Source organism: Zea mays, chromosome 7 (assembly GCF_902167145.1).
Source record: "Zea mays cultivar B73 chromosome 7, Zm-B73-REFERENCE-NAM-5.0, whole genome shotgun sequence".
Taxonomy (NCBI): Eukaryota; Viridiplantae; Streptophyta; class Magnoliopsida; order Poales; family Poaceae; genus Zea; species Zea mays.
Window position 1 is genome coordinate 161,220,085 of NC_050102.1, and position 25,930 is coordinate 161,246,014.

The 25,930-nt window shown below is 49.4% G+C and overlaps 1 pseudogene; it reads left to right on the forward strand.

Annotated features, from left to right (window-relative positions):
• The first annotated feature begins 17,078 nt into the window (after positions 1–17,078).
• On the forward strand, positions 17,079–25,399 carry LOC103634307 (ribosomal RNA small subunit methyltransferase, mitochondrial-like; annotated as a pseudogene).
• The last annotated feature ends 531 nt before the right edge of the window (positions 25,400–25,930 follow it).

The following is a 25,930-nucleotide window of genomic DNA, read 5'->3' on the forward strand; positions in this document are numbered from 1 at the left end:
TGGCGGCGTACGACTATAATTCACCGGACTGTCCGGTGGTGCACCGGACTGTCCAGTGAGCCAACGGCCGCCAGCGCAACGGTCGGCCGCCAAATCCGCGGGCGACGCGTGGCCCGCTCCAACGGTCGGCAAGGGGCACCGGACTGTCCGGTGTGCACCGGATAGTGTTCGGTGCGCCAACCAGCCCGAAGATCCAACGATCGGCTGTGCCAGGAATGGAAGGAGATCCGCACCGGACATGCTACAGTGGCTGTCCGGTGGAGCACCAGATTGTCCGGTGCGCCACCCGACAGAAGTCAAGAATTGCCTTCCTTGTTGGGTTTCAACGGCTCCTAGCTGCCTTGGGGCTATAAAAGGGACCCCTAGGCGCATGGAGGAGTCACCCAAGCATTCCTTGATCATTCCTAAGCACCAAGACTCCACTCTCGCGCATTCGATTCTTTGAGATAGTGACTTGAGCCCCATTTGAGTAGAGAACTCCTCAAGTTGTGTTGTGAGCTCAAGTTGTGGATTTGTGTGTGTGATTGTGCTCTTGTTTTGAGTCTTGTGTGTGTTGCTCTCCCCTCCCTTACTTCTGTGTTTCTTTGTGATCATCAATTGTAAGGGCGAGAGGCTCCAAGTTGTGGAGATTCCTCGCAAACGGGAGAAAGTATAAGAAAGGAAAACACCGTGGTATTCAAGTTGATCATTGGATCACTTGAAAGGGATTGAGTGCAACCCTCGTCCATTGGGACGCCACAACGTGGAGTAGGCAAGTGTTATACTTGGCCGAACCACGGGATAAATCACCGTGTCTTTTGTGTTGTCTTTCCTTGTGATCATTGTGTTTCACAAAAGCTCGGTCCTTAGCCACTTGGTCCTATTGCACTAACTCTTAACCAAGTTTTTGTGGCTCCAAGTATTTGATTTTTTACAGGATCACCTATTCACCCCCCTCTAGGTGCTCTCATGACCTGAGACATTGCCATGAGGTGGGCATTATAATATCTTAATCACGACCTCAAACAAGATAGAAGTCCTCAAATTAGAGACCATATATTTGAAGACTTCTATCGACGTTACTCTTAGAGTAATAGCGTGATAAGTTTGGCATCTAGCATCAAAATGGTAGGAAGTAAGTGTAACTCAACTGTTTAGATAAGTGGTGAAGTCCTCCCTTGACTTAAATTTAGATGTTTATTTTATTCTTAATTAATGAAAAACCATCTAATTTATCTTAGATTAGATCGTGTACTTTTAATAATCTAAAATGGAAAGATAGGAGAAGTCCTCAAGTTAGAGACCCCAATTTGAAGAATTTATCGGAGTTATTGGGTGTTGGTTCCACCCTATCACGTCGAATGTTTAAATGATAATTACGGGTATTAAATATAGTCTAATTATAAAACTAATTACACAGATGAAGACTATAGACGAGACGAATTTATTAAACCTAGTTAAGTCTATATTTAATGCTCATAATTAATGTCGTGGTTTCGGAAACTAGGAGATAATAAGATTTGTGTTCGACAGGGGTGCTAGCGCGGACTCACTCCTATTAGTGAGCCACTAGGGGCTCGAAGGTGGATCTGAGAGAGGGGTTATACTGGTTCAGGCTTGCATCCTAGTCTAGTGTAGTACTGATTGTATTATTTCTTGGAGCGTGTTACAGTCAAGTGCTTGTGTGTAGAAGATGGGGGTTGTCTTGCCCTTTTATAGCTCAAGGGTAGATGTTACAGCGAGAACTCGTATTCTTCACGGGAGGAGTTTGGCCTGTTGCCTTGGGTTGCCTTAGCCCGCCTGACATCGTTCATAGGGGCGTGTGTTGCCGTATTCTTGATGTGGCATTTTGTCTTGTCTACCCGGCATTTGTGTCCCTGTTAGAGATGGCAATGGATACCCGAAACCCGATGGGTTTTTACCCTATTAGGGTACGAGTTTGGGTCAAATTTCATACCCATGGGTTTGTTAATGGGCATAAATCTATACCCGACACGTTTATGGGTACGGGTTTGTTCCTATAGTACCCAAACCCGTGAACCCGTGGGTTTTTTAAACCCAACCAAACCTAGTGCATATTGTCATTTTATTTTATAAACGAACAACAAACTTGTTAATCCTTATTTACTTCCTATTTTTATCAAATGGTGAATGTATAAGTAGTCGGTGAGAGTGTTGCTTACTTGCTATTATAGATTTTACTAGCGTTATATATGTGGTGGATGGATAACTTAGTGCAAGGTCACTTAATTATACAACTTATTATTTGTATTTCATTCTCTCTACTAATAATTTTTATACCAAATCATGAACTCGTTGTTCATCACATAAATTTTGGACCATGATCTCATTAATCATTACGATATTTGTTATGAGAAGAACAAGCATATTGTAGATGAAACCCGCGGGTACCCGCTAACCCGATGGGTACGGGTTTGGGCAAAATCTCAAACTCGTCATGGGTACAAGTTTATTAATGGGCATAGATATTTTTCACGGGTACGAGTTTGGGATGGCAAAACCCAGCGGGTTTGTACCCATTGCCATCTCTAGTCCCTGTAGCTTGCCTGATGCCAACATAGCAGTACCCCGTGAGTCCCGCAGAGGGCCTCACGGCGAGGTTCAGGTTTGTATTCAGTACAACTCCATCGTCATGACCCTTGCGTCACCTTTCGGTACGTGTTGGCGTACATCCGATATAGCATACCACCCCATTCTTTTAGGCATTCCGGTAGAGGCTCTGATGCTGAGGTCCCTGCGACCAGGGTTGACTGGCCCCACCGGTCAGCGGGGGCACATCTGAGAATGTATTAAGGGTCGTGTTTGACATAGGCCCTTCGGCACTGTTCCCCTAGAACATATGTGGTTTGGTGATGGTTTGTTTTATCGTGCTGATGTGGCTTGATAGTATTGGGTCGACTCTTCATTCTAGTAGATGTGCTCGCCAAAGAGTCGGTTGTCATCATGCTGGGTTGCTGTCGGTACCTCGAAACAGGGGTACCCCTTACTACAGCATGAAGACGCGGTGCCCACACGACTATCTCTAGTCGCGTGGTGAACAACATCCGATCCCATCACGTGGACGGCTCCAGGGCCGCCACTTGGCCAGAGAAGACGATATACTCCAAGGTATCAACAGTGGGTTCGGACCCCACGAGAAAGTGACAGACCCCTGTATATACAGACCGGACCTCCTGGCAAGATCCAGGACCTCCATGGGTGCAAACCGGACCCCTGGGACGGGTCCCGGACCCCCCTGTGTGGGGTCCGGGCCACTCACAGCAGGGTCCCGGGATTCCAAGACAAAGAATACCCAGGCCTTAATCAAGGCCAGGCGGGGGTCCGGAGCTGACACGTGTCCGGACCATACCGTGTACGCTTCTGCTCTCCGCTCAGGCGGAGACCCGATGCTGCCACGTGGCCTACTGCCCGTGACGTAAGCCAGCGGGCGGAGCCTGACGTAAGGCCTCTCGGCCATGCGGCAGCTGCATTTATTGCGGATAAGATGTGCCGCCTGTCTATTCCACTGGCAGGTGATGTGCTGTCTCAGCATTTAATGAGTCCTGCCACTCCGCTGGCAGGCGATGTGCCGCCTCAGCATTTAATGATCCATGTCCCTCCGCTGCGGACGACGACCAGACTATCCCGCAGACGGCGTGCCTGTCCATTCCGTTGGCGGGTGGCACGTCCATACTGCCGCATGCGCTACGCTCATCATGACTCGCGCGTTACCGAGGAAGCAGCGGCGACATATCAATATTGTATGAACTACGGACATTATGGCGCTCGGAGATCTTCTGGGCGATACTGGCATTGGATACTTCTATATGTATTCCCTCCGTTTTGCTCCTGGGCCCACATGTCGGGGCTCAGCATCCTTGTATGTGCCCCCCTTGGGCTATAAAAGGGAGGGCACACAACGTTACAAGGCAGCTTCACTTAGATCCAACTCAGACCCTCAGACTCACAAGTTCATACAAGCTCTCAAGCTTAATACAACACACAGTGGAGTAGGGTATTACGCTCCGGCGGCCTGAACCACTCTAAATCCTTGTGTGTTCTTGTGTTCTTCTCGATTCCATCTAGCAGGCAAAACACTAAGTCCCTCCTCATCTTAGGATTTAGGGCGGGTGCGTTCCGCCACCTGGCAGAGGAATTTCCTCTCTGACATTTGGCATGCCAGGTAGGGGGCTTAGGCTTTAGGATTTTGCTTGTTTCCCTGCTCGACATCATGGTCCACATCGTCGAGCACCAAAATTTCATGCTCGAGGACTTCATGGTGGAAGAAGCAGCTGCGTCTTCCACACCGCGGGCCACCAACCTCCCTGCTCCTAGTGTTGCTGTTGTGCACTCTGCGCCGCAGCACACTCCTGCGCAAACGTCCAGGGCGTCTAGGGCTGCGCCTGGGGCGCTGTCTGCGACCAGGGAATTGCTGCGCCACCCTCCAAGCTCCATGGCCTCGCCGGGGGCCATGAAGCAGTGGCGTGATGATGTCGACCATCTACTCGGCATGGCGCACTTTGGCTCAGCCAGGCCCAGACCTCGGTCGTCCCGGCATCAACATAAGGCGCCGGCGTCAGTGCGCTCGCCCTCGGTGAGGGCCGCACCGACTGAGGACCTGCGGGCAGAGCTCAACCGCTGGCGTGCGGGAGAGGACGCTCTAGTCTCTCTGGAGAGGTCTAATGACCTGCGGGCAGAACTCAACCGCAGGCGTGCAGGCGAGGATGCCCGCGTCTCTCTAGAGAAGGCGCGTGAGCGCCGACAGAACGTTGAGGGTCGCAACCTCGACTATGACTTCGCTGCGGTTGCACCGCAAACACCAACGCCCACCCGGATCCAGGCGGGTGTCCCATTGCCCGGCGTGGGCTGCGCCGCACTGGCGGATCATCTCCGCGAGGCGACTTGGCCATCCAAGTTCCGGCCCCACCTGCCAGAAAAGTACGATGGTACGTCAAACCCGTCGGAATTCTTGCAGGTGTACGTCACTGCCATTACGGCATCGGGTGGAGACACCACCGTAATGGCAACATATTTCCACATTGCCTTGTCTGGGCCAGCCCGGACCTGGCTCATGAACCTCACCCCAGGGTTGATCTACTCATGGGAAGAGCTCCGCGCGCGGTTCACAGTGAACTTCGCCATTGATAGTCGCCTAGAGGGGGGGGGTGAATAGGGCGAAACTGAAATTTACAAATATAAACACAACTACAAGCCGGGTTAGCGTTAGAAATATAAACGAGTCCGCGAGAGAGGGCGCAAAACAAATCCCAAGCGAATAAGCAAGTGAGACACGGAGATTTGTTTTACCGAGGTTCGGTTCTTGCAAACCTACTCCCCGTTGAGGAGGCCACAAAGGCCGGGTCTCTTTCAACCCTTCCCTCTCTCAAACGGTCCCTCGGACCGTGTGAGCTTTCCTTCTTCTCAATCAACCGGGAACAAAACTTCCCCGCAAGGGCCACCACACAATTGGTGCCTCTTGCCTCGGTTACAATTGAGTGTTGATCACAAGAGCAAAAGAGAAAGAAAGAATGCGATCCAAGCGCAAGAGCTCAAAAGAACACGGCAAATCACTCTCTCTAGTCACTAGGGTTTTGTGTGGAATTGGAGAGGATTTGATCTCTTTGAATGTGTCTAGAATTGAATGCCTAGCTCTTGTAAGTGGTTAGAAGTTGGAAAACTTGGATGGCTATGAATGTGGGGTGGTTGGGGTATTTATAGCCCCAACCACCAAACTTGACCGTTGGCTGGAGGCTTCTGTTCGATGGCGCACCGGACAGTCCGGTGCACACCGGACAGTCCGGTGCCCCTGCCACGTCATCACTGCCGTTGGATTCTAGCCGTTGGAGCTTCTGACTTGTGGGCCCGCCTGGGTGTCCGGTGCACACCGGACATGTACTGTTTGATGTCCGGTGCACCGGCATGGGCGATTCTGACTTCTGCGCGCGCTGCGCGCGCATTTAATGCACCGCAGGGAGCCGTTGGCGCCGCAGGGAGCCGTTGCTCCGCTGGCACACCGGACAGTCCGGTGCACACCGGACAGTCCGGTGAATTATAGCGGAGCGGCTGCCGCGCGAACCCGAGGCTGGCGAGTTCAGGAGGCCGAGCTTCCTTGGAGCACCGGACATGTCCGGTGCACACCGGACAGTCCGGTGAATTATAGTGCGCCGGCTTCCAAGAATTCCCGAGGGCGAAGAGTTTGAGTCTGAGTCCCCTGGTGCACCGGACAGGTACTGTGCACTGTCCGGTGGCACACCGGACAGTCCGGTGCGCCAGACCAGGGGTGCCCTCGGTTGCCCCTTTGCTCCTTTATTGAATCCAACACTTGATTCTTTTATTGGCTAGATGTGAACCTTTTGCACCTGTATAACTTATACACTAGAGCAAACTAGTCAGTCCAATTGTTTGTGTTGGGCGATTCAACCACCAAAACTATTTAGGAACTAGGTGTAAGCCTAATTCCCTTTCAATCTCCCCCTTTTTGGTGATTGATGCCAACACAAACCAAAGCAAATATGGAAGTGCATAATTGAACTAGTTTGCATAATGTAAGTGAAAAGGTTACTTGGAATTGAGCCAATAAAACTACTTACAAGATATGCATGGAATGTTTCTTTCTTATTTAACATTTTGGACCACGTTTGCACCACTTGTTTTGTTTTTGCAAAACCTTTTGTAAATCCATTTCATAGATCTTTTGCAAATAGTCAAAGGTAAATAAAAAAGCTTTTTCAAGATTTGAAATTTTCTCCCCCTGTTTAAAATGCTTTTCCTTTGACTAAACAAAACTCCCCCTAAAAGAGATCCACCTCTTAGTGTTCAAGAGGGTTTTGATATACCATTTTTGAAATACTACTTTCTCCCCCTTTTGAACACAATAGGATACCAAATGATAAAGACTTTTGGAAAGCACTAAGTTTTTGAATTTGGTGGTGGTGGTGCGGTCCTTTTGCTTTGGGCTCATTTCTCCCCCTTGTTGGCATGAATCGCCAAAAACGGAATTATTAGAGCCCTCGAAGTGCAATCTTCCCCTTTGGTCATAAATAAGTGAGTTAAGATTATACCAAAGACGAAGTCCTTTTGCGTTTGAGCTTTTACTCCCTCCCCCAAGGATGAAGTCCTTTTCCTTGATGCTCATTTCTCCCCCAAAGACGAGAGAGTTGCTCGGAGTGATGGCGAAGCATGAGTTACGGAGTGGAAGCCTTTGTCTTCGCCGAAGACTCCAATTCCCTTTCAATATACCTATGACTTGGTTTGAAATCGACTTGAAAACACATTAGTCATAGCATATAAAAGAGATATGATCAAAGGTATTCAAAAGAGCTATGTGTGCAAGCTTAGCAAAAGAAATTTCTAGAATCAAGAATATTGAGCTCATGCCTAAGTCTGGTAAAGGATTGTTCATCAAGTGGCTTGGTAAAGATATCGGCTAATTGATCTTTAGTATTAATGTAAGAAATCTCGATATCCCCCTTTTGTTGGTGATCCCTAAGAAAATGATACCGAATGGCTATGTGCTTAGTGCGGCTATGCTCGACGGGATTGTCGGCCATTTTGATTGCACTCTCATTATCACATAGCAAAGGGACTTTGGTTAATTTGTAACCGTAGTCCCGCAGGGTTTGCCTCATCCAAAGCAATTGCGCGCAACAATGTCCTGCGGCAATGTACTCGGCTTCGGCGGTGGAAAGAGCGACCGAATTTTGCTTCTTTGAAGCCCAAGACACCAAGGATCTTCCCAAGAACTGGCAAGTCCCCGATGTGCTCTTCCTATTGATTTTGCACCCCGCCCAATCGGCATCCGAATAACCAGTTAAATCAAATGTGGATCCCCTAGGGTACCAAAGCCCAAACTTAGGAGTGTAAGCCAAATATCTCAAGATTCGTTTTACGGCCGTAAGGTGTGATTCCTTAGGGTCGGCTTGAAATCTTGCACACATGCAAACGGAGAGCATAATGTCCGGTCGAGATGCACATAAATAAAGCAATGAACCAATCATTGACCGGTATACCTTTTGATCCACGGACTTACCTCCCGTGTCGAGGTCGAGATGCCCATTAGTTCCCATGGGTGTCTTGATGGGTTTGGCATCCTTCATCCCAAACTTAGCAAGAATGTCTTGAGTGTACTTTGTTTGGCTAATGAAGGTGCCCTCTCGGAGTTGCTTGACTTGGAATCCTAGAAAATACTTCAACTCCCCCATCATCGACATCTCGAATTTCTGTGTCATGATCCTACTAAACTCTTCACATGTAGACTCGTTAGTAGATCCAAATATAATATCATCAACATAAATTTGGCATACAAACAAGTCATTTTCAAGAGTTTTAGTAAAGAGTGTAGGATCGGCCTTGCCGACTTTGAAGCCATTTGTAATAAGGAAATCTCTAAGGCATTCATACCATGCTCTTGGGGCTTGCTTGAGCCCATAAAGCGCCTTAGAGAGCCTATAAACATGGTTAGGATACTCACTGTCTTCAAAGCCGGGAGGTTGCTCAACATAGACCTCTTCCTTGATCGGTCCATTGAGGAAGGCACTTTTCACGTCCATTTGATAGAGCTTAAAACCATGGTAAGTAGCATAGGCCAATAAAATGCGAATTGACTCAAGCCTAGCTACGGGTGCATAGGTTTCACCGAAATCCAAACCTTCGACTTGTGAATACCCTTTGGCTACGAGTCGAGCTTTGTTCCTTGTCACCACACCATGTTCATCTTGCTTGTTGCGGAAGACCCATTTGGTTCCTACAACATTTTGGTTAGGACGTGGAACTAAATGCCAGACCTCATTCCTCGTGAAATTGTTGAGCTCCTCTTGCATCGCCACCACCCAATCTGAATCTTGGAGAGCTTCCTCTACCCTGTGTGGCTCAATAGAGGAAACAAAAGAGTAATGTTCACAAAAATGAGCAACCCGAGATCGAGTAGTTACCCCCTTATGAATGTCGCCGAGGATGGTGTCGACGGGGTGATCTCGTTGGATTGCTTGGTGGACTCTTGGGTGTGGCGGTCTTGGTTCTTCCTCATCCTCCTTTTCTTGATCATTTGTATCTCCCCCTTGATTATTGCTATCATCTTGAGGTGGCTCGTCTTCTTGATATTGCTCTTCATCATTTTGAGCCTCATCCTCATTTTGAGTTGGTGGAGATGCTTGCATGGAGGAGGATGGTTGATCTTGTGTACTTGGAGACTCTTCGGATTCCTTAGGACACACGTCCCCGATGGACATGTTCCTTAGTGCGATGCATGGAGCCTGTTCTTCACCTATCTCATCAAGATCAACTTGCTCTACTTGAGAGCCGTTAGTTTCATCAAACACAACGTCACAAGAGACTTCAACTAGTCCAGTGGACTTGTTAAAGACCCTATATGCCCTTGTGTTTGAGTCATAACCAAGTAAAAAGCCTTCTACAGTTTTAGGAGCAAATTTAGATTTTCTACCTCTTTTAATAAGAATGAAGCATTTGCTACCAAAAACTCTAAAATATGAAATGTTGGGCTTTTTACCGGTTAGGAGTTCATATGATGTCTTCTTGAGGATTCGGTGAAGATATAACCGGTTGATGGCGTAGCAGGCGGTGTTGACCGCTTCGGCCCAAAACCGGTCCGGTGTCTTGTACTCATCAAGCATGGTTCTTGCCATGTCCAATAGAGTTCGATTCTTCCTCTCCACTACACCATTTTGTTGTGGCGTGTAGGGAGAAGAGAACTCATGCTTGATGCCCTCCTCCTCAAGGAAGCTTTCAATTTGAGAGTTCTTGAACTCCGTCCCATTGTCGCTTCTTATTTTCTTGATCCTTAAGCTGAACTCATTTTGAGCCCGTCTCAAGAATCCTTTTAAAGTCTCTTGGGTTTGAGATTTTTCCTGTAAAAAGAATACCCAAGTGAAGCGAGAATAATCATCCACAATAACTAGACAGTACTTACTCCCGCCGATGCTTATGTAAGCGATCGGGCCGAATAGATCCATGTGTAGTAGCTCCAGCGGCCTGTCGGTAGTCATGACATTTTTGTGTGGATGATGAGTGCCAACTTGCTTCCCTGCTTGGCATGCGCTACAAATCCTGTCTTTCTCAAAATGAATATTGGTTAGTCCCAAAATGTGTTCTCCCTTTAGAAGCTTGTGAAGATTCTTCATTCCAACATGGGCTAGTCGGCGGTGCCAAAGCCAACCCAAGTTAGTCTTAGCAACTAAGCAAGTGTCGAGTTCAGCTCTTTCAAAATCTACCAAGTATAGCTGACCCTCTAGCACTCCCTTAAAAGCTATTGAATCGTCACTTCTTCTAAAGACAGTAACACCAGTATCAGTAAAAAGACAGTTGTAGCCCATTTTACATAATTGGGATACGGAAAGCAAATTGTAATCTAAAGAATCTACAAGAAAAACATTGGAAATAGTATGGTCAGGTGATATAGCAATTTTACCCAAACCTTTGACCAAACCTTGATTTCCATCCCCGAATGTGATAGCTCGTTGGGGATCTTGGTTTTTCTCATATGAGGAGAACATCTTTTTCTCCCCTGTCATATGGTTTGTGCACCCACTGTCGAGTATCCAACTTGAGCCCCCGGATGCATAAACCTACAAAACAAGTTTAGTTCTTTGTTTTAGGTACCCAAACGGTTTTGGGTCCTTTGGCATTAGATACAAGAACTTTGGGTACCCAAACACAAGTCTTGGAGCCCTTGTGTTTGCCCCCAACAAATTTGGCAACTACTTTGCCGGATTTGCTAGTAAGCACATAAGATGCATCAAAAGTTTTAAATGAAATGGCATGATCATTTGATGCATTAGGAATTTTCTTCTTAGGCAACTTGGCACGGGTTGGTTGCCTAGAACTAGATGTCTCACCCTTATACATGAAAGCATGGTTAGGGCCAGAGTGAGACTTCCTAGAATGAATCTTCCTAATTTTGCTCTCAGGATAGCCTTCAGGGTATAAAATGTAACCCTCGTTATCCTGAGGCATGGGAGCTTTGCCCTTAACAAAGTTAGACAAGTTCTTAGGAGGGGCATTAAGTTTGACATTGTCTCCCCTTTGGAAGCCAATGCCATCCTTGATGCCAGGGCGTCTCCCATTATAAAGCATGCTACGAGCAAATTTAAATTTCTCATTTTCTAAGTTGTGCTCGGCAATTTTAGCATCTAGTTTAGCTATATGATCATTTTGTTTTTTAATTAAGGCTAGGTGATCATGGATAGCATCAACATTAATATCTCTACATCTAGTGCAAATAGAAACATGCTCAACATTAGATGTAGTTGGTTTGCAAGATTTAAGTTCTACAACCTTAGCATGCAACATTTCATTCTTAGTTCTAAGGTCGGAAATAGTAGCATTGCAAACATTAAAATCTTTAGCCTTAGCAATTAAATTTTCATTCTCTAATCTAAGGCTAGCAAGAGATGCATTCAATTCATCAATCTTAGCAAGCAAGTCAACGTTATCATCTCTAAGATTGGTAATTGAAACATTACAAACATGTGAATCAACCTTAGCATTTAAAGTAGCATTTTCATTTCTAAGGTTGTCAATCATCTCATGGCAAGTGCTTAGCTCACTAGACAATTTTTCACATTTTTCAACTTGTAGAGCGTAAGCATTTTTAACCTTAACATGTTTCTTATTCTCCTTGATTAGGAAGTCCTCTTGGGAGTCCAAGAGATCATCCTTTTCATGGATGGCACTAATTAGTTCATTTAATTTTTCCTTTTGTTCCATGTTAAGGTTAGCAAAAAGAATGCGCAAGTTATCCTCCTCATTTTTATCATCATCCTCATCACTAGATGTTTCATATTTAGTGGAGGACCTTGATTTTACCTTCTTTTTGCCGTCCTTGGCCATGAGACACTTGTGGCCGACGTTGGGGAAGAGAAGGCCTTTGGTGACGGCGATGTTGGCGGCGTCCTCGTCGTCGGAGGAGTTGCTTGAGCTTTCGTCGGAGTCCCACTCCCGACAAACATGGGCATCGCCGCCCTTCTTCTTGTAATACTTCTTCTTCTCCTTTCTTCTTCCCTTCTTGTCGTCGCCCCTGTCACTGTCACTAGACATAGGACATTTTGCAATAAAGTGACCGGGCTTACCACACTTGTAGCAAACCTTCTTGGAACGGGGTTTGTAGTCCTTCCCCTTCCGTTGCTTGAGAATTTGCCGAAAGCTTTTGATGATTAGGGCCATCTCCTCGTTGTCGAGCTTGGAGGCGTCAATTGGTTGTCTACTTGGTGTAGACTCCTCCTTCTTCTCCTCCGTTGCCTTGAAGGCCACCGGTTGCGCCTCGGAGGTGGAAGGCTCGTCAAGCTCGTTGATCTTCTTGGAGCCCTTAATCATGCATTCAAAACTAACAAAATTCCCGATGACTTCCTCGGGGGTCATTAGTGGATATCTTGGATTACCACGAATTAATTGAACTTGTGTGGGGTTAAGGAAAATAAGAGCTCTTAGAATAACCTTAACCACTTCGTGGTCATCCCACTTTGTACTCCCGAGGTTGCGCACTTGGTTCACCAAGGTCTTGAGCCGGTTGTACATGTCTTGTGGCTCCTCCCCTTGGCGAAGACGGAAGCGACCGAGCTCCCCCTCGATCGTTTCCCGCTTGGTGATCTTGGTGAGTTCATCACCTTCGTGTGCCGTCTTGAGAAGATCCCAAATCTCTTTGGCGTTCTTCAACCCTTGTACTTTGTTGTATTCCTCCTTGCTTAGGGAGGCAAGGAGGATGGTTGCGGCTTGGGAGTTGAAGTGCTCGATTTGGGCCACTTCGTCCGTGTCGTAGTCCTCATCCCCTACCGATGGTACCTGTACACCATACTCAACAACATCCCATAATCTTTTGTGGAGAGAGGTTAGATGAAATCGCATCAAATTACTCCACATAGCATAATCTTCACCATTAAAAGTTGGTGGTTTGCCTAATGGGACGGAAAGTAAAGGTGTATGTTTAGGAACGCGAGGGTAGCGTAGGGGGATCTTACTATACTTCTTACGCTCTTGGCGTTTAGAAGTGACGGACGCCGCGTCGGAGCCGGAGGTAGAGGTCGATGAAGTGTCGGTCTCGTAGAAGACCACCTTCCTCATCCTTTTGTGCTTGTCCCCACTCCGATGCGGCTTGTGAGAAGATTTTTCCTTCTTCTCCTTATGGTGAGAAGAGGAAGATCTTTTCTCCTTCCGCTTGGAGGATTTCTTCTTCTTCTCTCTTCTCTTGGTGCGGGACTCTTCCGATGAAGTGCTCCCTTGGCTTGTAGTGGGCTTGTCGTCGCCGGTCTCCATCTCCCTCTTGGTGTGATCTCCCGACATCACTTCGAGCGGTTAGGCTCTAATGAAGCACCGGGCTCTGATACCAATTGATAGTCGCCTAGAGGGGGGGTGAATAGGGCGAAACTGAAATTTACAAATATAAACACAACTACAAGCCGGGTTAGCGTTAGAAATATAAACGAGTCCGCGAGAGAGGGCGCAAAACAAATCCCAAGCGAATAAGCAAGTGAGACACGGAGATTTGTTTTACCGAGGTTCGGTTCTTGCAAACCTACTCCCCGTTGAGGAGGCCACAAAGGCCGGGTCTCTTTCAACCCTTCCCTCTCTCAAACGGTCCCTCGGACCGTGTGAGCTTTCCTTCTTCTCAATCAACCGGGAACAAAACTTCCCCGCAAGGGCCACCACACAATTGGTGCCTCTTGCCTCGGTTACAATTGAGTGTTGATCACAAGAGCAAAAGAGAAAGAAAGAATGCGATCCAAGCGCAAGAGCTCAAAAGAACACGGCAAATCACTCTCTCTAGTCACTAGGGTTTTGTGTGGAATTGGAGAGGATTTGATCTCTTTGAATGTGTCTAGAATTGAATGCCTAGCTCTTGTAAGTGGTTAGAAGTTGGAAAACTTGGATGGCTATGAATGTGGGGTGGTTGGGGTATTTATAGCCCCAACCACCAAACTTGACCGTTGGATGGAGGCTTCTGTTCGATGGCGCACCGGACAGTCCGGTGCACACCGGACAGTCCGGTGCCCCTGCCACGTCATCACTGCCGTTGGATTCTAGCCGTTGGAGCTTCTGACTTGTGGGCCCGCCTGGGTGTCCGGTGCACACCGGACATGTACTGTTTGATGTCCGGTGCACCGGCATGGGCGATTCTGACTTCTGCGCGCGCTGCGCGCGCATTTAATGCACCGCAGGGAGCCGTTGGCGCCGCAGGGAGCCGTTGCTCCGCTGGCACACCGGACAGTCCGGTGCACACCGGACAGTCCGGTGAATTATAGCGGAGCGGCTGCCGCGCGAACCCGAGGCTGGCGAGTTCAGGAGGCCGAGCTTCCTTGGAGCACCGGACATGTCCGGTGCACACCGGACAGTCCGGTGAATTATAGTGCGCCGGCTTCCAAGAATTCCCGAGGGCGAAGAGTTTGAGTCTGAGTCCCCTGGTGCACCGGACAGGTACTGTGCACTGTCCGGTGGCACACCGGACAGTCCGGTGCGCCAGACCAGGGGTGCCCTCGGTTGCCCCTTTGCTCCTTTATTGAATCCAACACTTGATTCTTTTATTGGCTAGATGTGAACCTTTTGCACCTGTATAACTTATACACTAGAGCAAACTAGTCAGTCCAATTGTTTGTGTTGGGCGATTCAACCACCAAAACTATTTAGGAACTAGGTGTAAGCCTAATTCCCTTTCAGCCAGCACTTATCAGCGGCATGGCGTGGAGGCTCACCTCCATGCAGTGAGGCAAGAGCCCGGGGAAACTCTCCGGGCCTTCATCTCCCGCTTCACCAAGGTACGAGGTACTATACCCTGTATCTCCGATGCTTCCATCATCACTGCTTTCCGCTAGGGGGTACGTGATGAAAAGATGCTGGAGAAGTTGGCCACGCATGACGTGGAAACTGTCACCACGCTCTTCGCTCTGGCAGACAAGTGTGCCAGAGCTGCCGAGGGCCGTGCATGGCACTCGGCACCACAGACCGGGGCTGCCCTGACGGGTGGCTCGGGTGCCGTCGCTCAGAACGGCAAAAATAAGAAGAAGAAGAACCGCGGCCACGAGAAGTCGCTGTCTACTGCTTCGGTCGTCGCAGCCGTGACTGGGGGCCGGAACGAGCGCAACAAGCACCCATGGCCGCAGAGGGGTAACAGCGGCTCATGCCCTATACACCCCAACAGTCGTCATAGCGCCTTGGAGTGTCGCGAGCAGACTTCCAAGGATGGCTCCCCACCTCGTCGCCGGCCTAGCAAGGAAAGGGTCGACGACGGTGAGGTGGTCGCGGGAGAACGGGACCTCAGGTATCAGTCGCCCGAGGGGGTCCTAAAGGATGTTTTCACCGGAGACTCCGACTCCGGTGACGACAGCTAGTCGAGCTGCCGGGGAGACCCTGTCCTCCTTGGTCTGTGGGGTCGAAGCCTGCCTTCCCCTGGAAATCCTTATGGGCTCCCCATGGGTCCAGTCGTTTGATGAGTCTATGCAGGAACAACTACATCGTGAGGACATGTATTTCATCGACGAGCGCAAATGGCAAGCAACGATCCGAAATGCACGATACAACCAGGCATTCAGGCGCTACCACCAACTGTTCGTGCATAGTAGGGAGCTCGGGGTCGAGGACCTAGTCCTACGACGAGTACAGAACCGAGGAGGGCTCTACAAACTCTCCCCCAGTTGGGAAGGACCCTCTAAGGTGACGGAAGCATGCCGACCCGGGTACATCCACCTCAACTGAAGGAGTGCCTCTTCCCAATCCTTGGAACATAGAGCATCTCTGTAAGTTCTACCCACAAGAGCGAGTCTGAGGGGTTAAGGTTTCTTCTTGTAACTTGGTTGTGCATACGGGTATGCCAGCCCGGTGAGGTCCACCCTCATAAGCCCGACCTGTTGGTCTGCACCCATGCATGTCAAGTTATAAAGAAAGGATTTACCCCCTCAGATGTGCTCCTACGATGGTTTTATTCTGCTACAGATTCCAGATATTATTTTTTATCTAACCCACCCATACGGTTTCCCATCCTTGCTGGTATGATGACAACCGAATTGAGTAGCCAGGCTTGTAGTTTAGGACCCCTCTTCAAAAGCAGGGGGGTCCGGCAGCCTGGGGGCCAGTTCTAGAGAATGGGTACTTGTTCCCTGGGGTGGTCCGGAGCTGTGTAGCCGCTTAGCTTGGTTCCGTACCCTAAGCCTGCACGCTCCACCACTCTGCGACAGGTATCCTAGTATTTGGAACTGTAGCCTTGTGGGTCCGGCAACCCGGGTCCGGTTCTAGAGAATGGACGCACGTCTCCTGGGGTGGTCCGGAACTATGTAGCCGCTTAGCCTGGTCCCGTACCCTAAGCCTGCACGCTCTGCCACTCTGCGATGGGCGTCCTAGTATCTGGACCTGTGATTCAGGGGTCCAGGCACATGGCTTGGCTTCCCATGCTAAACCCTGCAGGTCCTGTTGCATGAATCAAAGGATGGCTGATACCGGACGATGGATCCTATGGGTGTGCTACTAACGCTCCCTAGCCGAAGCTGTGTACAAGTTCAGGTCCCAGTCGAAGCTACCTTCCTAGGGGTCGGATCACCAACTCTTTCTTAGATATACTGGTATCCAACCTCGACACATCGAGCCTGCATCCCAGGGGGGCAAGTACCAGTGAGGAGTTGGTAACGCCACACACAGCGAGCATAAATAGCATACAGATAAGAGATGTTTAATTGATAGTTCCCAAAAGTATCTTACAAAAACAAAAGTTATTATGTCCGCCTTCAAGCAGAGCCCTATCCCCATTTCTACAGGTAGGAACTACTCAACATCAGCAGGGTCGCGCTGGAAGCGCGCGACCGTCGTCTCCACGACATCTTGTACGACCTCCCGGGCGACGTCCTCAGTATTGGCAACCGGACCAGCGAGCACTACCACTGCCCGTGGGCATCCTCCCTCAGCGCCGTCATAGCACATTTGCCGCCGTAACCGCCAGGCGCAGGCCTGCCGCTCACCCTGAACACGGTGGCAACCACTGGGAACAGCGGCGCTAGCGGCAACTTGATGCTGCAGCTTGCCAACGGCGGCGGTCTCCTCGATGCGTGTGTCAAGGCAAAGGAGCCCCCATCGTTGGAGGCGACATCGAAGCCATTAAAGCCAAAGAGATGGAGGCACGACACCGCACGGCGCTCGGCGACCTGGCCGCTGAGGTGGAGCCGGAGCTGGACCAGTCCATGGAGGCGTACCCCGAGGTGCTGGTGAAGTTCAGGGAGGAGCTGACGAGGCCACTGCAGTAGGCAGTGGAGTTCATGCGAAAGATGGAGCCACAGCTCAACTCACTTTCCATCTCCAGAAGGTCGCTGCGCAACACCCTTTCGTCCGGGCGCTGACAGAAGAAGTGCCACCCCACTGCATCCTCGTGCTAAAGCTGGAGGCCGAACTCCTCCAACAACAGCAGGAAGAAAGGCGAGATCGGCAGCGCCAACCCGCAAGAGATGTAGGAGGTGAACAAAACAAACTCCCCGGCGGCGAGGCCGCCGAGGGGGACGGCGCCAGCGCGGATCCGCCCGGCGAGCGCCGGCGTGCTTCATCCGAGCAGGTGGTGCACCACGTTGAGTGTCGCCTCGGTCTAGAAGAGGTCGGGTTGGCCAAGCGAAGCCATGGTGACTACGGCGGCGGAAAGCAGAAGAACGCGAATGCAAAGGGGCGCGGAGAACTCGAAGGCGAAAGGGCGCAACAGTTGGGGAAATGCGAGAGCATAACTGTTGCACGCGGGGTGAATCCCTTTTCAAGGAAGACTCCCCCGCTCGTGCCCCAAGACACCGCAGAAAATCTCGCCCGACGCGCACCAAAGCAACCCAACCTATGACACGGGGGCCTGGGCTCACAAGTCATACAGCTGGTGTGCGGGTCTACGAGTGCTGAGAAGGCGAACCACCACGCGAGGAGCGAACCACCGCCCGCGGTAATGCGCCTCTTCATCTCTGCCACAAGAAACAACAACCCAGTCTCTGACACGAGGGCCCGGGCCCACGAGTCATACTCCTTGGGTGTCGGTTCCCGGGTGCAGAAAAGTCGAACCGCCGCTCGCGCCAGTACTGCACCTCCTCGGGGCCGTCGCAGGGGACAGAGAAGGTGAATTTTTAAACCAATGCAGCGGTATCGAGGCACCCTGCGCGTGGACCGGCGAAACCATCAGGCGTGGGGGCCGCGAGTCAGTCAGCCGCGGGGACAGACGTGGCAGTTGGCGTGACCAAAGGCGGGCTGGCAGTGATTACGTCAGCACGGAAGTGGCGCGCCAATCGCCAATCAAGCTTTGGCCCCACCTGCAGGCTCGTATCCTCCCCTGAGGTAGGCCCGGGGGCCACTGTCGGTACCCTGAAACAGGGGTACCCCTTACTACATCATGAAGACGTGGTGCCCACGCGGCTATCTCTAGTCGCGTGGTGAACAGCACCCGACCCCACCATATGGACGGCTCCAGGGCCGCCACGTGGACGGCTCCAGGGCCGCCACGTGGCCAGAGAAGACGATATACTCCAAGGTATCAATAGTGGGTCCGGACCCCCACAAGAAAGTGTCGGACCCCTGTATATACAGACCGGACCTCCGGGCAAGATCCAGGACCTCCATGGGTGCAAACCAGACCCTTGGGACGGGTCCCGGACCCCCCTGTGTGGGGTCTGGGCCACTCACAACAAGGTCCCGGGATTCCGAGACAAAGAATTCCCAGGCCTTAATCAAGGCCAGGCGGGGGTTCGGAGCTGACACGTGTCCGGACCATACCGCGTACGCTTCTGCTCTCCGCTCAGGCGGAGACCCGATGTTGCCACGTGGCCTACTGCCCGTGACGTAAGCCAGCGGGCGGAGCCTGACGTAAGGCCTCTGGGCCGTGTGGCAGCTGCATTTATTGCGGATAAGACACACCGCCTATCTATTCCACTGGCAGGTGATGTGTCGCCTCAACATTTAATGAGCCCTGCCACTCCGCTGGTAGGTGATGTGTCGCCTCAGCATTTAATGAGCCTTGTCCCTCCACTGCGGACGGCGACCAGACTATCCCGCAAACGGTGTGCCTGTCCATTTCGTTGGCAGGCGGCACGTCCATACTGCCGCATGCACTACGCTCATCATGACTCGCGCGTTACCGAGGAAGCAGCGGCGACATATCAATAATGTATGGACTACAGACATTATGGCGCTCAGAGATCTTCTGGGCGATACTGGCATTGAATACTTCTATATGTATTCCCTCCGTTTTGCTCCTGGGCCCACATGTCGGGGCTCAACATCCTTGTGCGTGCCCCCTTGAGCTATAAAAGGGAGGGCACACAACGTTACAAGGCAGCTTCACTTAGATCCAACTCAGACCCTCAGACTCACAAGTTCATACAAGCTCTCAAGCTTAATACAACACATAGTGAAGTAGGGTATTACGCTCCGGTGGCCTGAACCACTCTAAATCCTTGTGTGTTCTTGTGTTCTTCCCGATTCCATCTAGCAGGCAAAACGCTTATGCCCCTCCTCATCTTAGGATTTAGGGCGGGTGCGTTCCACCACCCGACCGGGGAATTTCCTCTCCGACAGTTGCTTAGCGGGTAGTTTAGTTGGTAGCCCCGTCTCGTCGGGTTGCTCGGCAGTCCCGCTTTGCCAGATCACTCGACAAACGGGATGGTCGGTAGCCCACCTCACCGGATCGCTCGGCAGGCGGGTTGGTCGGTGGCTCCGTCTCGGAGAGTTACTCGGCGAGCAGGCTAGTCGGCCGCCTTCGAGAGGCTTTCTAGGCTTTCCTTGGACATCCGATTCCCGACAAATACTTTTTCCACTCTTTTCACTTTAAACTTGTCCCACACGTTCATATGTCTCTACTACTCTATAAGAACCTAACGTAGACTGTGGTGCACGGTTCTGCCTCCTCACGGCGCATACGACCCACATGTTCCCTACATCTGCATGGTCCTAGCCGTGATCGGCCATGGAAGGAAAAATCTCGTCACTGCCACAGAAGGAAACACATCCCCTCGCCGCTATCCACGCCTCGCAGCAATCCAGCACGCAGGAATCCCATCGTCGATGACCCGCGCGCGCAGGACCACCCCACCCAATCGTTCTTCCCATGCACCGCGTGCCCCGCCCATATCCTCCGCACCCCAAACGCAATCCACGCCTCACCGCCATGGTAGGAATCGCAACCCAATCCCTTGTCGCCATCCAATGCACAGGACCACCATCGGCCCGCATCCCATCGCAAGTGCAGGACCACCCCACCATCTCATTCTTCCCATTCTACGCGCCAGCCCCGCCCAGATCTTGCGATGCTCGAGTATTTAAAATTCTACGCACCAGCCCCGCCCAGATCTTGCGATGCTCGAGTATAAGATGGAAGACACCTCTCTCAGCACTCAAATATGAACACCACACCTCTCTGAAACACAAACAGACTTGGTTTACAAAATAGAGAACTACTCGTGCGGCTGTTCATCTAGCAAATTCAGGTTTGTGTTTCTAAGTTTTATATATGTTTCCTTTTCTCTAATTGATTGTAGCTTTATCATCCGTGCATCCTTTCCGTAAATAAATAGAGTTTTAGTTGTAGTTGAATCAATATTTGTGGGCAATGTGTCCTGCGCGACATTTTGTATATTGAGTGTACCACATGAGCTATTTTAGCACTTGTCAGATTTTTATTTTTTAAAACATCACTCACTCAAATCTGAACATCACACCTCTCTTCACAAACATTAATCTGATATGCAGTATGGTGTCCAGAGTTTTGTCTAAAAATATATCTACCTAACCTCAAAATTTATGGTTTCCCTTTATATGAAACTGTAGTTCCTGTCAGATCACGACATTTATATGAAATTGTAGACTTATCCAAAAATTTTGATGGTTCAAACTATGTCCTATATACCAGGTTAATATGTTCAACGTGTTGTCGTTCCTGTCAGATCACGAAGATTAACCTGTTCAAGGTGATCCAATTCCCTTAGCCCTATCCTTTGTCTTATTAGTCCATACTTATATACATTGTGTTGTGGTAAAGTACTCCCATCTAATGCCATACTTCTATACAATCAGTTTGGTGTCTCTATCCTGAACTTCTGCGTATGTGGTAAAGTCCTCCCATATAATGTCATTCTTAGTCGTGGTAAATTGTTGAATTAGGAAGAAAATATGTTGTGACACAGTTGTCTACCTTCACACTTTTATGAATTGATTTAAGGGTGTCACTATTTTTTCCTAATTCATCTATCAGTCTGCTACACAAATTCGTGATCTCCCTTTATTTTATTATGAACAACTATGTCTATCTTCACACTTTTGTGAATTGATTTAAGGGTATCACTATTTTTCCCAATTCATCTATCAGGCTGCTACACAAATTACTGGCCTCTCTTTATTTTAATTGTGAATTGATTTAAGGGTAAGTTGCATTCCTCATCCTTTTTTAACATAATTCTCTCAGTCACCTTGTTGATTTTTCTTGCTACTGTTCTCACATTTTGCTCGACCTTTCACTTCCCAGTATGAACCAAAGTTCTTCCTAGTTTGATCTATCAAATGAAGCAGTCAAAAATCGTGCTGCTGATTTTTGTTTCTGACAAGGTTGTTCTAACAAGAGCTAATGTTAGCAGTCGTTTCTTGAGTCTATTATCATTAGAGTACATCTTAGTTTTTTCTGATCGCGTTAGAGTATATCCAACATTTTCTCTTTCCAGGTGAGAGATGAGACGTTCCTTTCAAAAATATCTATCCAGTCCACATAAAGTTTATAAAATCCAACAATGCTAAGTACATGGTAATTGCTAATGGGCATGAATAATTAGGGTATGCTATTCAAGTATGTGCCCAGTTGTTGTTGTTGTCTCCCTTTTATCGTTTTGTTTCCTGATTTCGACGATACCATTACCTGGGACGCTCACGAGACTTATATAATATATTATCCTTCTATGGAATCAGTGTTGATTAATATTCGCTACATATTCATCATTGTTTATTTTTTAATCAATGACAAAGCACATGTACAATCTTATATATCTTTTAAAATATGTAAACGTCCACTTTTAGTGATGCTAATAAAAGTATAGAATAACATATAAAATTTTTGCATATCAATGTATTTTATCACTATTTAAATTGCGCACAAATTTCATGTCATTAGTGTTAATATGTGAGATATGAGGTTGATGATATATATGTTGTTTGTTTTTATGTAATCGTTGTGCACTAATATTTATCGAATAATTTATACACTGTCGCAACGCACGGGCACATACCTAGTATAAGTATAAGTCCTAAAAACTCACTTTTTGGAAGAAAAAAAAGGCATCAAAGAGGGCAAAGGAGCGAACGTTCATCTATCTAAGTCCTCTTTTTATGCTAAATAAATGGGCCTCAATGGGTGTCGAATCCGTAACAACAGAGGCCTCCAAGATGTAACGAACCATCAGACTACACGACTGCTTCTGTTTGGAGCAACAAAGTGATTTTATTTGAGCATCATTGCAGCAGCGCATGCACCATTTCAGCGTGGAGGAGAGCTAGTGCCGGCGTGGAGAGCTGCTCGAAACACGTGATGCGGTGATGCTGCTGTCAAGACTCAAGAGCCGACGTGGAGAGCTGCTCCTCTGATGTTGCTGCTACCGTGGCCGGTAGACGGAGCAGCAGGCCAACGCCGAGAGGGCCACACCGGAGCATCGGCCATAGGGTGGGGGTGGCACCGGAGGTTGGCAGGGGCTGCTGGAGCGTGGACCGTGAGGGACGCGGCCGGAGCGCGAACCGGACCGGTTGCGGCGGTGCTTGCTCCCTGTTCCACAACGAAGCTGCTCAATCAGGGAGTGCGAGCAGGGGCGCGGACCGGGCAGGGACGGTCGGAGCGCGGGCCGAACCGCCGCCGGCGGTGGCTTCCTAGTTCGCGAGCGGTGGTGGCTGGTGCGCGAGCCTGGCGACGAAGCCGCTCAGGCAGCTCGTGCCGGAGCACGGGCTAAGCGAGGACGGCGGTCGAAGGCTTGCAAGAATGATGACAGAGGAGATTGAGGATTTTTTGATGGGTCCAACGTGTAAGAACGTCAGGTTGACGGAAACGGGGCCTCGGCCTCAGGAGGAGTCTCCGCCTCGCCCGACCTTGAGCTCGGACCGACCACGCCGCAGGGGGTACATCATTGTCCTACCCCTAGCTAACTCAAGTTACGGGGGAACAAGACCGGCGTCCCATCCAGGCTCGCCTCGGTGACAAGTAATGATGCCTCCCCGCGTGCGCCCATGACGACGGCGTCTCTCAGCCCCTTACGGAAGCAAGGAGACGTCAGCAAGGTCCCGACAGCCCCGACAGCTGTGCTTCTACAGGGCTCAAGCGCTCCTCCGATGGTCACGACATCGCATGCACAGGGCTCTAGCACCTCTCTGACAGTCACGTTGGCATGTATATAGGGCTCTGGCTCCTCTCTGTCGGACACGTTAGCATATTGCTACACCCCCATTGTACACCTGGACACTCTCCTTACATTTATAAAAGGAAGGTCCAGGGCCCTCGTACGAGGGAGGTGGTCGCGCAGGACTCTCTCTCTCTCTCCCTCGCGAACGCTTGTAACCCCTACTGCAAGCGCATCCACTCTGGCGCAGGACAACACGAAGCCGCGGTTTTTCCCTCTTTGTGTTCCGTCTCGCGCCAACCCATCTAGGCTGGGGCACGCAGCGACAATTTACTTGTCGGTCCAGGGACCCCCGAGGTCGAAACGCCGACACATTTCTTGTTTCAAATATTCACTTGTAGCATACCATATCTCAACGGATTGGCGTATTTTTTCTACCGCGTGTATAGCTCCATAATTATAGTGTTGTTCCGCGTCTTGGACTAACCATCCTTTAGAGGGTATTGTTAAAAGATCCTCGATTACTAAAGAAATCGATGTAGTAGTGGCTTGATGGAAGCCCAGAGTCTTTATTTGATCCAGTATATGGGGTGTATATCCTATTCCGAAATGATCTATTAATCTGCTAATAAGCCGTTTCATAGCAGTTTCGTCTATCTCTTTTATTGTGAAAGACCAGGTTGGCCCGTTCTGCCATACATAAGTACCCCCTTTTTGGCTGAGTCGGATTCGACAATTGCTGAGTAGGATTCGACAATGGGCCTGAGTCAGTGATTCGAAAACTTAATTTACTCCCTTTCCTCAATCTCAATCTGGATTTGCGCGGCAAAAAGGATGGTACTAGCAAAATTGACATCTAAATAATTAGTGAAGGTAGATTTTAATTATTTTTCCAACAGATCTCTTAAAGCGACAGATTGTTTCCGTGGAGCTCAAAAACTCCCTCTTTTGTAGCTACAAATGAGAGAGTTTTAAGGGCTATAAAAAAATTGGAAGCGCTTTAGGGAGACTGTTGGAGACACATTTTTGTGTTTTTTCAAAAGAAAAACTAGATTTAAGGGAGACTTTTGGAAGCTTTTGAAGATGTTCTAAGGGTGCTCGTTCGCCGAGGGGAAAGGTGAGCACGAAATAAACGGGCAGCAACGAGAAGAGAGTTCCAACTTCCAAGTAAAGAGAGGGATGTAAAAAACCCTATTATATTATGTGTTAATTAGCATCCTAAAACGAATTGGGTAGTCATAAATATGCTTAAATAGGTTATATTCCAACATAACGACTCGACTTAGGACGTGTTTGATTTTTAGAGACTATTTTTTAGTTTCTCTATTTTATTTCATGTTAATCTCTAAATTAGTAAATATAAAAATATTAATTTTGTATTTAATAATTTAGTGACTAAAATATAATAAAATGAAGGGACTAAAAATTAGTGACCGAAACAAACACCCCACAGCGGCCGCCTCTGCTCCTCTTCGGCGTCGGAGGTGTGGGACGGGTCGTTCTTCCGGCTGCAGAAGCGGTGGGGGCAACACCTCCTCACCAACCTGTGTGTCCTCGACGCCATCGTGCGCCACGCCACGATCCGACTGGGCGACGCCGTCCTCGAGGTCGGCCCGGGCCCGGACAATCTCACCGTACGCCTCCTCGCCTCCCCTGTCGACTCCGTCGCCGCCATCGAGATCCACCCGCGCATGGCCACCGCTGTCGCCGTCCGCGCCCGCGATCTTGGCCTCGCGCACAAGCTCACGGTTCTGCCCGCGCGCCCTCCAACGCCCTGAAAGAAAACCGCTGATGAACATTAGCAAATGACGAGTGTTCGTTTTTTCGTTGCCAGGTGACCATGGCGCGACGCCATGAAGGTCGACTTCCCGAAGTTCGACGCCTGCGTGTCTAACATCCCCTACGCGATGTCGTCGTCGCTAACCGCCAAGCTGCTGTTCGGCTAGTTCCGGACGACGACGATGCTGGTGCAGAGGGAGTTCGCGCGGCGGCTAGTGGGCGCGCCGGGCCACGGGGAGCACAACCACCTGGCGACCAACGTGCGCCTGGTGGCTGTCACGGTCCCCTTGGCCGTGGCAACTCCACCCCGACGTGAGCACGCGCACAGGTAACCAGGAATAAGATCCAGGTATGTGGTTATGATTTCTGTTATTCTTCTTATCCCTTTCTTCGTTCACAAGTATGAGTACTTATAGCTATTACAATCTAGGCTTAATCCTTCCAAGATTACACGACCCAATATCGGTCTGACATTTCAAAAGATAATTGCTATACTAAGTAGTAGTAGAGGTTCTCACATCTCCCCCCTGCTTCAGAAGTTGATTGCCTCCAATCAAGCTCATTTGGAAACCTGGCCTTCAAAACATCAAAATCCTCCCAAGTAGAATCAGCAGAATCCAAATGAGACCAAGCCACTTTCACTTGAACCAATGGGTGACTGCCTTTGCGCACCAGACATCGGTAAAAAATCTACACTGGTTTAACCTCCAGCCCAGACAAATCCACCAACTTAGACAGATCAGAAAATACTGGAACAGCGTTAGGAGTAAAAGGTTTAAGTTGAGAAACATCAAATACTGGATGAATTAAGGCATGAGCCGGCAACTCCAACTCATAAGCAACTGTCCCAATACGCTTCAGCA